Source organism: Triticum aestivum, chromosome 2A, assembly GCF_018294505.1.
Source record: "Triticum aestivum cultivar Chinese Spring chromosome 2A, IWGSC CS RefSeq v2.1, whole genome shotgun sequence".
Taxonomy (NCBI): domain Eukaryota; kingdom Viridiplantae; phylum Streptophyta; class Magnoliopsida; order Poales; family Poaceae; genus Triticum; species Triticum aestivum.
This window is the reverse complement of record NC_057797.1, coordinates 496,956,775-496,969,383: the sequence shown is the minus strand read 5'-3', so window position 1 is coordinate 496,969,383 and position 12,609 is coordinate 496,956,775.

Here is a 12,609-nt window from a genome sequence, read left to right as displayed (position 1 = left end):
TCGATAGGGGTAGGTTTGTAATTTCACCCAAACGTGACGTAACCGCTTCTCACCCGGATTGATACACGGTGGGCGCCAAAACATAGTGTGTCCTTGGCCGAAATCGACTCCCTCCCCGATTCATATTCATACATGGTGGGCGCCAAAAACAAACTCTCGTCGGCAAATATTTGGTGTATGCGAGATTACCGTCCTATCCCCAACCGACTAATGTTGTTGTGATGTAGTAGAAATTTGAAACGGGGGCTAAGTTTGTAAATTTCCTCGCATTTGAGACAAGCACGCCCTGAATACATGCTTCCCCCTTCCTCTCTACCTCCCTTTTCCCCGTTCGTACTCTATGGGCGCCAAAACACCCTCTCCACCCCACCCTCCTCCGTCTGCCGCCGTCCGCCACCCCATCCACCGCCGTCCTCCTCCACCATGCCGGAGTTGATACCCCGACGCCGCCGTCCATTACAAGAGATCGACCTCTCTCATCCACGGCTTCGGACCAGGATCCTTGCATCCCGTCCTCTCGCTTCATCCCCGTAGTCGTCCACCTTGCCGGCGCCGCTCCTACGACTGTCTCGTCCACCGCGCCCCGCCGCTAACGTCTACCCTCCTAGATCTACTTCCACGCCGCTGACAGCCATCGCTATCACAACACCATCAAATTCTCAGCAGATGCATACACGGCGCCGCACCAGACGCGGTACTCTTTCATATCTGCTCAACTTATTTATCGCAACAAGAAAATAGATCGCCACTGCTTTACTCTGATTTCTTGTCTTGGTTGCAAAGTTGCCTTTGTCCGGTTTGCACCTTCAGATCCGCCATGGCACGCTCAACACTATACTCCCAATGCTTATGGTTTTCCCCTTTTATATTCCACACTAGTTAAATCATAGTAGACTAAATTTTAAAATTGGGTCAGTCGATTTTTCAGAGCTCGCCGAAGTTTGCTGGTGCGATCGAAGGGGCTCGCGTGGTTGTGGCGCCTCGCTGAACGAAGAAAACTCGACGCGGGTGGGGTTTGGGGCAGGGGTGGGGGTGGGGGTGGCGGACGAGCACAGGCGGTGGGGGCCGATGGTCCGGCCGGCGGCCCGTGCGGTGTTCTGTATGGGAAGAATCAGAGACGAGGAAGAAGAAGGGTTAGGAGACGTAGGATCTTCATCCAACCGCCTGAAATGGTCGAGAGATAGCTGGGAGTTGCATTCTTAATGCGCTCTAGTTCATCATGTGTGGGCACTGCGCAACCAACATTTTATTATCCAAAATCTGCTTGCTCTTCTTTACCATGTTCCTCTTCCGTTCTTCTTTAATATGTATTCTCTCCGTTCCTAAATACAAGTCTTTGTATAGATTCCACCATGGACTACATATGGAGAAAAATGAGCGAATCTACACTCTAAAATGTATCTGGATACATCTGTATATGATCCATAGTGGAAATCCCTACCAAGACTTATATTTTGGAACAGAGGGAGTATGATAGTAGTACAGTATGTTCCTTGTACTGAAGATGAGCAGGGACATTTGCAGTGTAGAGGTCTATATGGTCGGTTGTGATGGACACTTTAAGCCTCTTTGATTCGTAGGATCTTGTAAACATAGGAATAGGATTTGTAGTGGCCTGCCTGTTGGGGAACGTAGCAGAAATTCAAAATTTTCCTACGCGTCACCAAGATCTATCTATGGAGAAACCAGCTACGAGTAGAAGGAGAGTGCATCTACATACCCTTGTAGATTGCTAAGCGGAAGCGTTCAAGTGAACGGGGTTGATGGAGTCATACTCGTCGTGATTCAAATCACCGATGATCAAGTGCTGAACGCACGGCACCTCCGCGTTCAACACACGTACAGCCCGCTGACATCTCCCACGCCTTGATACAACAAGGAGAGAGGGAGAGGTTGAGGAAGACTCCATCCAGCAGCAGCACAACGGCGTGGTGGTGGTGGAGGAGCGTGGCAATCCCGCAGGGCTTCGCCAAGCACCATGGGAGAGGAGGAGCACTTGGGAGAGGGAGGGCTGCGCCAGGGGCAAGGGTGAAGCTCCCATGCGCCTCCCCACTATATATAGGGGTGGAGGGGGCTGGTTTCTTGCCCTCCAAGTCCATTGGGGCGTTGGCAAAGGTGGGAGGAAAGAAATCCCATCATTTCCTTCCCCACCGATTGTTATCCCCCCTTTTTAGGGATCTTGATCTTATCCCTTCGGGATATGATCTTATTCCTTCTAAGGGGGGATCTTGGTGCGCCTTGACCAGGGGTGTGGGGCCTTGCCCCCACTACCCACGTTCATGTGGGTCCCCCCATGCAGGTGGGCCCCACTCCGGAACCTTCTAGAACCTTCCCGATACAATACCGAAAAATCCCGAACATTTTCCGGTGGCCAAAATAGGACTTCCCATATATAAATCTTTACCTCCGGACCATTCCGGAACTCCTCGTGACGTCCGAGATATCATCCGGGACTCCGAACAACATTCGGTAACCACATACAAACTTCCTTTATAACCCTAGCGTGATCGAACCTTAAGTGTGTAGACCCTACGGGTTCGGGAGACATGCAGACATGACCGAGATGTTCTCCGGTCAATAACCAACAGCGGGATCTGGATACCCATGATGGCTCCCACATGTTCCATGATGATCTCATCGGATGAACCACGATGTCAAGGACTTAATCAATCCCGTATTCAATTCCCTTTGTCTATCGGTATGTTACTTGCCCGAGATTCGATCGTCGGTATCCAATACCTTGTTCAATCTCGTTACCGGCAAGTCACTTTACTCGTTCCGTAACACATCATCCCGTGATCAACTCCTTGGTCACATTGCGCATATGATGATGTCCTACCGAGTGGGCCCAGAGATACCTCTCCGTTTACACGGAGTGACAAATCCCAGTCTCGATCCGCCTAAAACAATAGATACTTTCGGAGATACCTGCAGTGCACCTTTATAGTCACCCAGTTACGTTGTGACGTTTGATACACCCAAAGCACTCCTACGGTATCCAGGAGTTACACGCTCTCATGGTCGAAGGAAGAGATACTTGACATTGGCAAAGCTCTAGCAAATGAACTACACGATCTTTTGTGCTAGTCTTAGGATTGGGTCTTGTCCATGACATCATTCTCCTAATGATGTGATCCCGTTATCAACGACATCCAATGTCCATAGCCAGGAAACCATGACTATCTATTGATCACAATGAGCTAGTCAACTAGAGGCTCACTAGGGACATATTGTGGTCTATGTATTCACACGTGTATTACGATTTCCGGATAATACAGTTATAGCATGAATAAAAGACAATTATCATGAACAAGGAAATATAATAATAATACTTTTATTATTGCCTCTAGGGCATATTTCCAACAGTCTCCCACTTGCACTAGAGTCAATAATCCAGTTCACATCGCCATGTGATTAACACTCACAGGTCACATCGCCATGTGACTAATACCCAAGAGTTTACTAGAGTCAGTAGTCTAGTTCACATCACTATGTGATTAACACTCAATGAGTTTTATGTTTGATCATGTTGCTTGTGAGAGAGGTTTTAGTCAACGGGTCTGAACCTTTCAGATCCGTGTGTGCTTTACAAATCTCTATGTCATCTCCTAGATGCAGCTACCACGCTCTATTTGGAGCTATTCCAAATAACTGTTCTACTTTGAGCTATTCTAAATTATTGCTCCATTATATGTATCCGGTCTCTCTACTCAGAGCTATCCGGATAGGTGTTAAGCTTGCATCGACGTAACCTTTACGACGAACTCTTTTACCACCTCCATAATCGAGAAAATTCCTTAGTCCACTAGTTACTAAGGATAACTTTGACCGCTGTCCTGTGAGCCATTCTTGGATCACTCTTGTACCCCTTGACTGACTCATGGCAAGGCACACTTCAGGTGCGGTACACAGCATAGCATACTGAAGAGCCTACGTCTTAAGCATAGGGGACGACCTTCGTCCTTTCTCTCTATTCTGCCGTGGTCGAGCTTTAAGTCTTAACTTCGTACCTTACAACTCAGGCAAGAGCTCCTTCTTTGACTGGTCCATCTTGAACACCTTCAAGATCATGTCAAGGTATGTGCTCATTTGAAAGTATTATTAAGCATTTTGATCTATCCTTATAGATCTTGATGCTCAATGTTCAAGTAGCTTAATCCAGGCTTTCTATTGAAAAACACTTTCAAAATAACCCTATATGCTTTCCAGAAATTCTACATCATTTCTGATCAACATGTATTCATCAGAAATTCTATAGTGCTCCCACTCACTTCTTTGGAAATACAAGTTTCTCATAAACTTTGTACAAACCCAAAATCTTTGATCATCATCAAAGAATACATTCCAACTCCGAGATGCTCACTCCAGTCCTTAGAAGGATCGCTGGAGCTAGCATACCTTTTAGCATCCTTAGGATCGACAAAAACTTTCTGATTGTATTACATACAACCTTTCCTCACAAAAACTGGTAAGGAAACTCGTTTTGATATCCATCTGCCAGATTTCATAAATACAGCTAATGCTAACATGAATCCGACGGACTTTAAGCATCGCTACGGATGAGAAAATCTCATCGTAGTCAACTCCTTGAACTTGTGAAAAACTTTTCGCCACAAGTCGAGCTTCATGGACGGTGACATTACCATCCACGTCCGTCTTCTTCTTAAAGATCCATTTATCTTAATGGCTTGCCGATCATCGGGCAAGTCCACCAAAGTCCATGGATCCGTTCTCGGATTTTATGGCCTCGAGCCATTTATCGGAATCCGGGCCCACCATCGCTTCTCCATAGCTCGTAGGTTCATTGTTGTCCAGCAACATGACTTCCAAGACAGGATTACATACCACTCTGAAGTAGTACGCATCCTTGTCATCCCACGAGGTTTGGTAGTGACTTGATCCGAAGTTTCATGATCAATATCATAAGCTTCCACTTCAATTGGTGTAGGTGCCACAGGAACAACTTCCTGTGCCCTGCCACACACTAGTTGAAGAGACGGTTCAATAACCTCATCAAGTCTCCACCATCCTCCCACTCAACTCTTTCGAGAGAAACCTTTCCTCGAGAAAGGACCCGATTCTAGAAACAATTCATATTGCTTTCGGATCTGAATTAGGAGGTATACCCAACTGTTTTGGGTGTCCTATGAAGATGTATTTTATCCGCTTTGGGTTTGAGCTTAATCCTGAAACTTTTTCACATAAGCGTCGCAGCCCCAAACCTTTAAGAAACGACAACTTAGGTTTCTCTAAACCATAATTCATACGGTGTCATCTCATCAGAATTACGTGGTGCCCTATTTAAAGTGAATGTGGTTGTCTCTAATGCCTAACCCATGAACGATAGTGGTAATTCGATAAGAGACATCATGGTACGCACCATATCCAATAGGGTGCAACTATGATGTTCGGACACACCATCACACTATGGTGTTCCAGGCGGTATTAATTATGAAACAATTTCCACAATGTCTTAATTGTGTGCCAAAACTCGTAACTCAGATATTCATCTCTATGATCGTATCATAGACATTTTATCCTCTTGTCACAATGATCTTCCACTTCACTCTGAAATTACTTGAACCATTCAATAATTCAGAGTTGTGTTTCATCAAGTAAATATTCTCGACATCTACTCGAATCATCTGTGAAGTAAGAACATAACGATATTCACTGCATGCCTCAGCATTTATTGGACTGCACACATCAAAATGTGTTACTTCCAACAAGTTGCTATCTTGTTCCATCTTATTGAAACCGAGGCTTTTCAGTCATCTTGCCTATGTGGTATGATTTGCATATTTCAAGTGATTCAAAATCAAGTGAGTCCGAACGGTCCATTTGCATGGAGTTTCTTCATGCATATACACCAATAGACATGGTTCGCATGTCTCAAACTTTTCAAAACGAGTGAGTCCAAAGATCCATCAACATGGAGCTTCTTCATGCGTTTTATACCATTATGACTTACATGGCAGTGCCACAAGTAAGTGGTACTATCATTACTATCTTATATCTTTTGGCATTAAAATGTGTATCACTACGACCGAGATTCAATAAACCATTCCTTTAGGTGCAAGACCATTGAAGGTATTATTCAAAAAATAGAGTAACCATTATTCTCCTTAAATGAATAACCGTATTGCGATAGACATAATCCAATCATGTCTATGCTCAACGCAAACACCAATCTCGGTGGTAGAGGGAGCGTGCGATGCTTGATCATATCAACCTTGGAAACACTTCCAACATATATCGTCAGCTCACCTTTAGCTAGTCTCCGTTTATTCCGTAGCTTTTATTTCGAGTTACTAACACTTAGCAACCGAACCGGTATCCAATACCCTGGTGCTACTAGGAGTACTAGTAAAGTACACATTAACATATTGTATATCCAATATACTTCTATCGACCTTGCCAGCCTTCTCATCTACCAAGTATCTAGGGTAATGCTGCTCCAGTGGTTGTTCCCCTTATTACAGAAGCACTTAGTCTCGGGTTTGGGTTCAACCTTGGGTTTCTTCACTTGAGCAGCAGCTGAATTGCCGTTTCATGAAGTATCCCTTTTTTCCCTTGCCCTTCTTGAAACTAGTGGTTTCACCAACCATCAACAATTGATGCTCCTTCTTGATTTCTACTTTCGCGGTGTCAAACATCATGAATATTTCAAGGATCATCATATCTATCCCTGATATGTTATAGTTCATCACGAAGCTCTAGCAGCTTGGTGGCAATGACTTTGGAGAAACATCACTATCTCATTTGGAAGATCAACTCCCACTCGATTCAAGTGATTGTTGCACTTAGACAATCTGAGCACAAGCTCAACGATTGAGCTTTTCTCCCTTAGTTTGTAGGCTAAGAAAATTGTCGGAGGTCTCATACGTCTTGACGTGGGCACGAGCCTGAAATCCCAATTTCAGCCCTCGAAACATCTCATATGTTCCGCGACGTTTCGAAAACGTCTTTGGTGCCTCTACTTAAACCATTTAACTGAACTATCACGTAGTTATCAAAATGTGTATGTTCGATGTTCGAAACATCCACAAACGACGTTTGGGGTTCAGCACACTAAGCAGTGCATTAAGGACATAAGCGTTCTAGTGTCCGCATAATCGCTACTGTCAACTTTCAACTATATTTTCTCTAGGAACATAACTAAAACAGTAGAACTATAGCGTGAACTACGACATAATTTGCAAAAGGTCTTTTGACTATGTTCAGGATAATTAAGTTCATCTTATGAACTCCCACTTAGATAGACATCCCTCTGGTCATCTAAGTGATCACATGATCCGAGTCAACTAGGCCGTGTCCGATCATCACGTGAGACGGACTAGTCATCATCGGTGAACATCTTCATGTTGATCGTATCTACTATACGACTCATGCTCGACCTTTCGGTCTCCGTGTTCCGAGGCCATGTCTGCACATGCTAGGCTCGTCAAGTTAACCCTAAGTGTTTTCGCTGTGTCAAACTGTCTTACACCCGTTGTATGTGAACGTAAGAATCCATCACACCCGATCATCACGTGGTGCTTAGAAGCGACGAACTGTAGCAACAGTGCACAGTTAGGGGAGAACACTTCTTGAAATTTTGTAAGGGATCATCTTATTTACTACCGTTGTCCTAAGTAAACAAGATGCATAAACATGATAAACATCACATGTAATCAAATAGTGACATGATATGGCCAATATCATTTTGCTCCTTTTGATCTTCATCTTCGGGGCTCCATGATCATCATCATCACCGGCATGACACCATGATCTCCATCATCATGATCTCCATCATCGTGTCTTCATGAGGTTGTCACGCCAACGACTACTTCTACTTCTATGGCTAACGCGTTTAGCAATAAAGTAAAGTAATTTACATGGCGTTCTTCAATGACACGCAGGTCATACAATAAATAAAGACAACTCCTATGGCTCCTGCCGGTTGTCATACTCATCGACATGCAAGTCGTGATTCCTATTACAAGAACATGATCAATCTCATACATCACATATCATTCATCACATTCCTCTTGGCCATATCACATCACATAGCATACCCTGCAAAAACAAGTTAGACGTCCTCTAATTGTTGTTGCATGTTTTACGTGGCTACTATGGGTTTCTAGCAAGAACGTTTCTTACCTACGCAAAACCACAACGTGATATGCCAATTGCTATTTACCCTTCATAAGGACCCTTTTCATCGAATCCGTTCCGACTAAAGTGGGAGAGACTGGCACCCGCTAGCCACCTTATGCATCAAGTGCATGTCAATCGGTGGAACCTGTCTCACGTAAGAGTACGTGTAAGGTCGGTCCGGGCCGCTTCATCCTACAATACCGTCGAAACAAGATTGGACTAGTAACGGTAAGCATATTGAACAACATCAACGCCCACAACTACTTTGTGTTCTACTCGTGCAAAGAATCTACGCAATAGACCTAGCTCATGATGCCACTGTTGAGGAACGTAGCAGAAATTCAAAATTTTCCTACGCGTCACCAAGATCTATCTATGGAGAAACCAGCTACGAGTAGAAGGAGAGTGCATCTACATACCCTTGTAGATCGCTAAGCGGAAGCGTTCAAGTGAACGGGGTTGATGGAGTCGTACTCGTCGTGATTCAAATCACCGATGATCAAGTGCCGAACGCACGGCACCTCCGCGTTCAACACACGTACAGCCCGCTGACGTCTCCCACGCCTTGATCCAGCAAGGAGAGAGGGAGAGGTTGAGGAAGACTCCATCCAGCAGCAGCACAACGGCGTGGTGGTGGTGGAGGAGCGTGGCAATCCCGCAGGGCTTCGCCAAGCACCATGGGAGAGGAGGAGCACTTGGGAGAGGGAGGGCTGCGCCAGGGGCAATGGTGAAGCTCCCATGCGCCTCCCCACTATATATAGGGGTGGAGGGGGCTGGTTTCTTGCCCTCCAAGTCCATTGGGGCGTTGGCAAAGGTGGGAGGAAAGAAATCCCATCATTTCCTTCCCCACCGATTGTTATCCCCCCTTTTTAGGGATCTTGATCTTATCCCTTCGGGATATGATCTTATTCCTTCTAAGGGGGGATCTTGGTGCGCCTTGACCAGGGGTGTGGGGCCTTGCCCCCACTACCCACGTTCATGTGGGTCCCCCCATGCAGGTGGGCCCCACTCCGGAACCTTCTAGAACCTTCCCGGTACAATACCGAAAAATCCCGAACATTTTCCGGTGGCCAAAATAGGACTTCCCATATATAAATATTTACCTCCGGACCATTCTGGAACTCCTCGTGACGTCCGGGATATCATCTGGGACTCCGAACAACATTCGGTAACCACATACAAACTTCCTTTATAACCCTAGCGTCATCGAACCTCAAGTGTGTAGACCCTACGGGTTCGGGAGACATGCAGACATGACCGAGATGTTCTCCGGTCAATAACCAACAGCGGGATCTGGATACCCATGATGGCTCCCACATGTTCCATGATGATCTCATCGGATGAACCACGATGTCAAGGACTTAATCAATCCCGTATTCAATTCCCTTTGTCTATCGGTATGTTACTTGCCCGAGATCCGATCGTCGGTATCCAGTACCTTGTTCAATCTCGTTACCGGCAAGTCACTTTACTCGTTCCGTAACACATCATCCCGTGATCAACTCCTTGGTCACATTGCGCATATGATGATGTCCTACTGAGTGGGCCCAGAGATACCTCTCCGTTTACACGGAGTGACAAATCCCAGTCTCGATCCGCATAAACTAATAGATACTTTCGGAGATACCTGTAGTGCACCTTTATAGTCACCCAGTTACGTTGTGACGTTTGATACACCCAAAGCACTCCTACGGTATCCAGGAGTTACACGCTCTCATGGTCGAAGGAAGAGATACTTGACATTGGCAAAGCTCTAGCAAATGAACTACACGATCTTTTGTGCTAGTCTTAGGATTGGGTATTGTCCATCACGTCATTCTCCTAATGATGTGATCCCGTTATCAACGACATCCAATGTCCATAGCCAGGAAACCATGACTATCTGTTGATCACAACGAGCTAGTCAACTAGAGGCTCACTAGGGACATATTGTGGTCTATGTATTCACACGTGTATTACGATTTCCAGATAATACAGTTATAGCATGAATAAAAGACAATTATCATGAACAAGGAAATATAATAATAATACTTTTATTATTGCCTCTAGGGCATATTTCCAACACTGCCGACTTGAATCCTATAAGAATAGCAAGGAAATGCGGGGAGCTATGTCGCCTTTGTGAGTTACACTGATATTAACAGTACCGCACCTTCACTTGAAGAGAGCTAGTATCCAAAGCCTTTCTAGCCGTACCGGCAATACTATCACATATATTCCAGCAAGTTCCACTTTGCTGATTTTACTCTGATGCTTAAGGTTTTCCTGTTATATCTACACTATGATCTGTGTAGATGCTTTGTGTCGCACTAGCAGCAGTCCACTCTTGAAGCTAAACACTGCAATGACTTACAAAATTGGCACCAAGGCATTGAGTGCCATTCTGGATGCAATGAAACTCATACGCTCCCCACCTGTTGATTCTTGTTTAGAATATGATCCTAATGACTATTCTAACCTCGAGGAGTCAAAGGCAGATGGCCTGTCCTGTTCACCCATCAAGGTGCCTGTTCTAATTTGGCAATGTTTTATTGATTGCGGGTATCTTGCATATGTTGTCTTGCATTTCATCTACTTTGTTGCACCGCCATCTGCTTAGTTTACTCATCATATATGTCGAGATGCCATGCCCATCCATTATCAATACATATTCCATCTATCATCATACCATATTTTTCCACTCAAATGTTGTTCTTGTGCATCAGACATCAAAAAGGAAGAGGGTGTTTGCCGAACCTGAAGGAGCACCAGCAAAGTCCTTGAAAAACGTGGTGGTGCGGGAGAAATCAGACAGCACCCCACTTATATTGGTTGTACAACCAGTGACACAAAACGTAGGACCGACTCCAGCAGACTGTACCCATACTTCACTGGCCACACCACTAGCCCCACCACACAGGACCTGCACTCCAGCAAAAGGTATACCGATTTCATTTGCCATAGCACCAGCTGTACCATAGAAAAATCCCACTCCAGCAAAAAGTACAGCAAGTCCACCGGCCGAAGACCTATCCCAACTGCAGATATGGCCAATTCCTGCAGATTGGAACCCCATTCCATTTATTCCCAGTTTAAAAGACAATGCTTTCAATGTTGTTAGGGACTACGTGCATATATTCCTATCATGGGAAGATTATTGTGAAGACAAACACCATTTTTGGATCTTCATGTCCAACTTACGTGTAAGTGCTATTATTCATGGTTATTATTTTCCTATTTTCTACTGATTGAACACATCAATGATTTACATTACATTGTTGTAACTAGGCGAGGGTCAATTTGGATAGTCATGATGAGCAAAGCTTCCTTTTTCTTTTTAAGGAAGCATTACATCAGTATCGGTGTTACCTAAGGAAATCACACTTTGATGGCAAGTCTATAAACGAATTTCCAGTGAAGTCTCCTGTGCTAAATTTAGAAGACATTGAATGGAAAAACCGTGTTATGCACTGGTCTTGTTCCTAGGATGAGGTACTGTCTATGAAATCACATGACAATTTGAACTTTGACTTTTCGGCATGTGCCTTACAGATCTTTTTTGTAGGAAAGCTGCTCGAAGAAGAATTCCAGTTTGACAAGAATGACAGGATATCACAAATATGCTGCCCGCTGCTTTGCTCTTGTTAGTGCCTGTTGTCCTGTATCACTGTACTTGCATACATACCTGGTTCATTATGTGACAGCAGTATGCATGATAGCTTGCTTATCAATTGTTCGCTCCAAATTATCTGATCTGTATGAATGGTTACATTAGTGTAGAATATATCCAATGTCAATGTTTTCTTAGCTCTGCATTGTTCTTGTAAGTACATGTTGTCCTTTATCAGTGTACTTATAATGACAGGTAGTTGTTCATGTACCATCACTCTGCAGCTTATTTTCCTTTGCCCTCCATTTTCTACACATCAGATCTATATTTACTCTTACCATAAGGTAGGTACTGAAGAAGTTTAGCTGTGCATTGCTCTTGGCTGTACATTTTGCCTGTATCGCTACACTTACATTTATAGCTACTTGGTTATGTAGCATCACTCTTCATCTTATCTTAAATATTCTCCATTTTTTCGTATATTATCACATCTATAATTACTCTTAACAAAATGTAGAATAAAGGAAATGCTTTTGAAGAAGATTCTGTGGTAAACTTCTTGAATTCCCCCCCCCCCCCATCAGCATGGACAAGGCCTTTATAGAGCATGTCTTCACCAATAATGTAAGTTTGTCCATCTCAAGCCTTCAAACTTTGTTGTATATATTTGGTTATGCATGACTGCAACAGCTGTTTATTTTTGGTGTTTGCATCAAATTGCTTGTTTAAAGTTTATTATGTAGCTCATAAACAAAAGTTTGTCCTTTCTCAATTTAAGTTTTCAGTAGTACAACGAAGTTCCTTCTCCATACCATGTAAATTAAACTATATAGAGCAAGTGATCTTCTTTTGCACTGCATGTATGCTTCTGTTCTTCATCC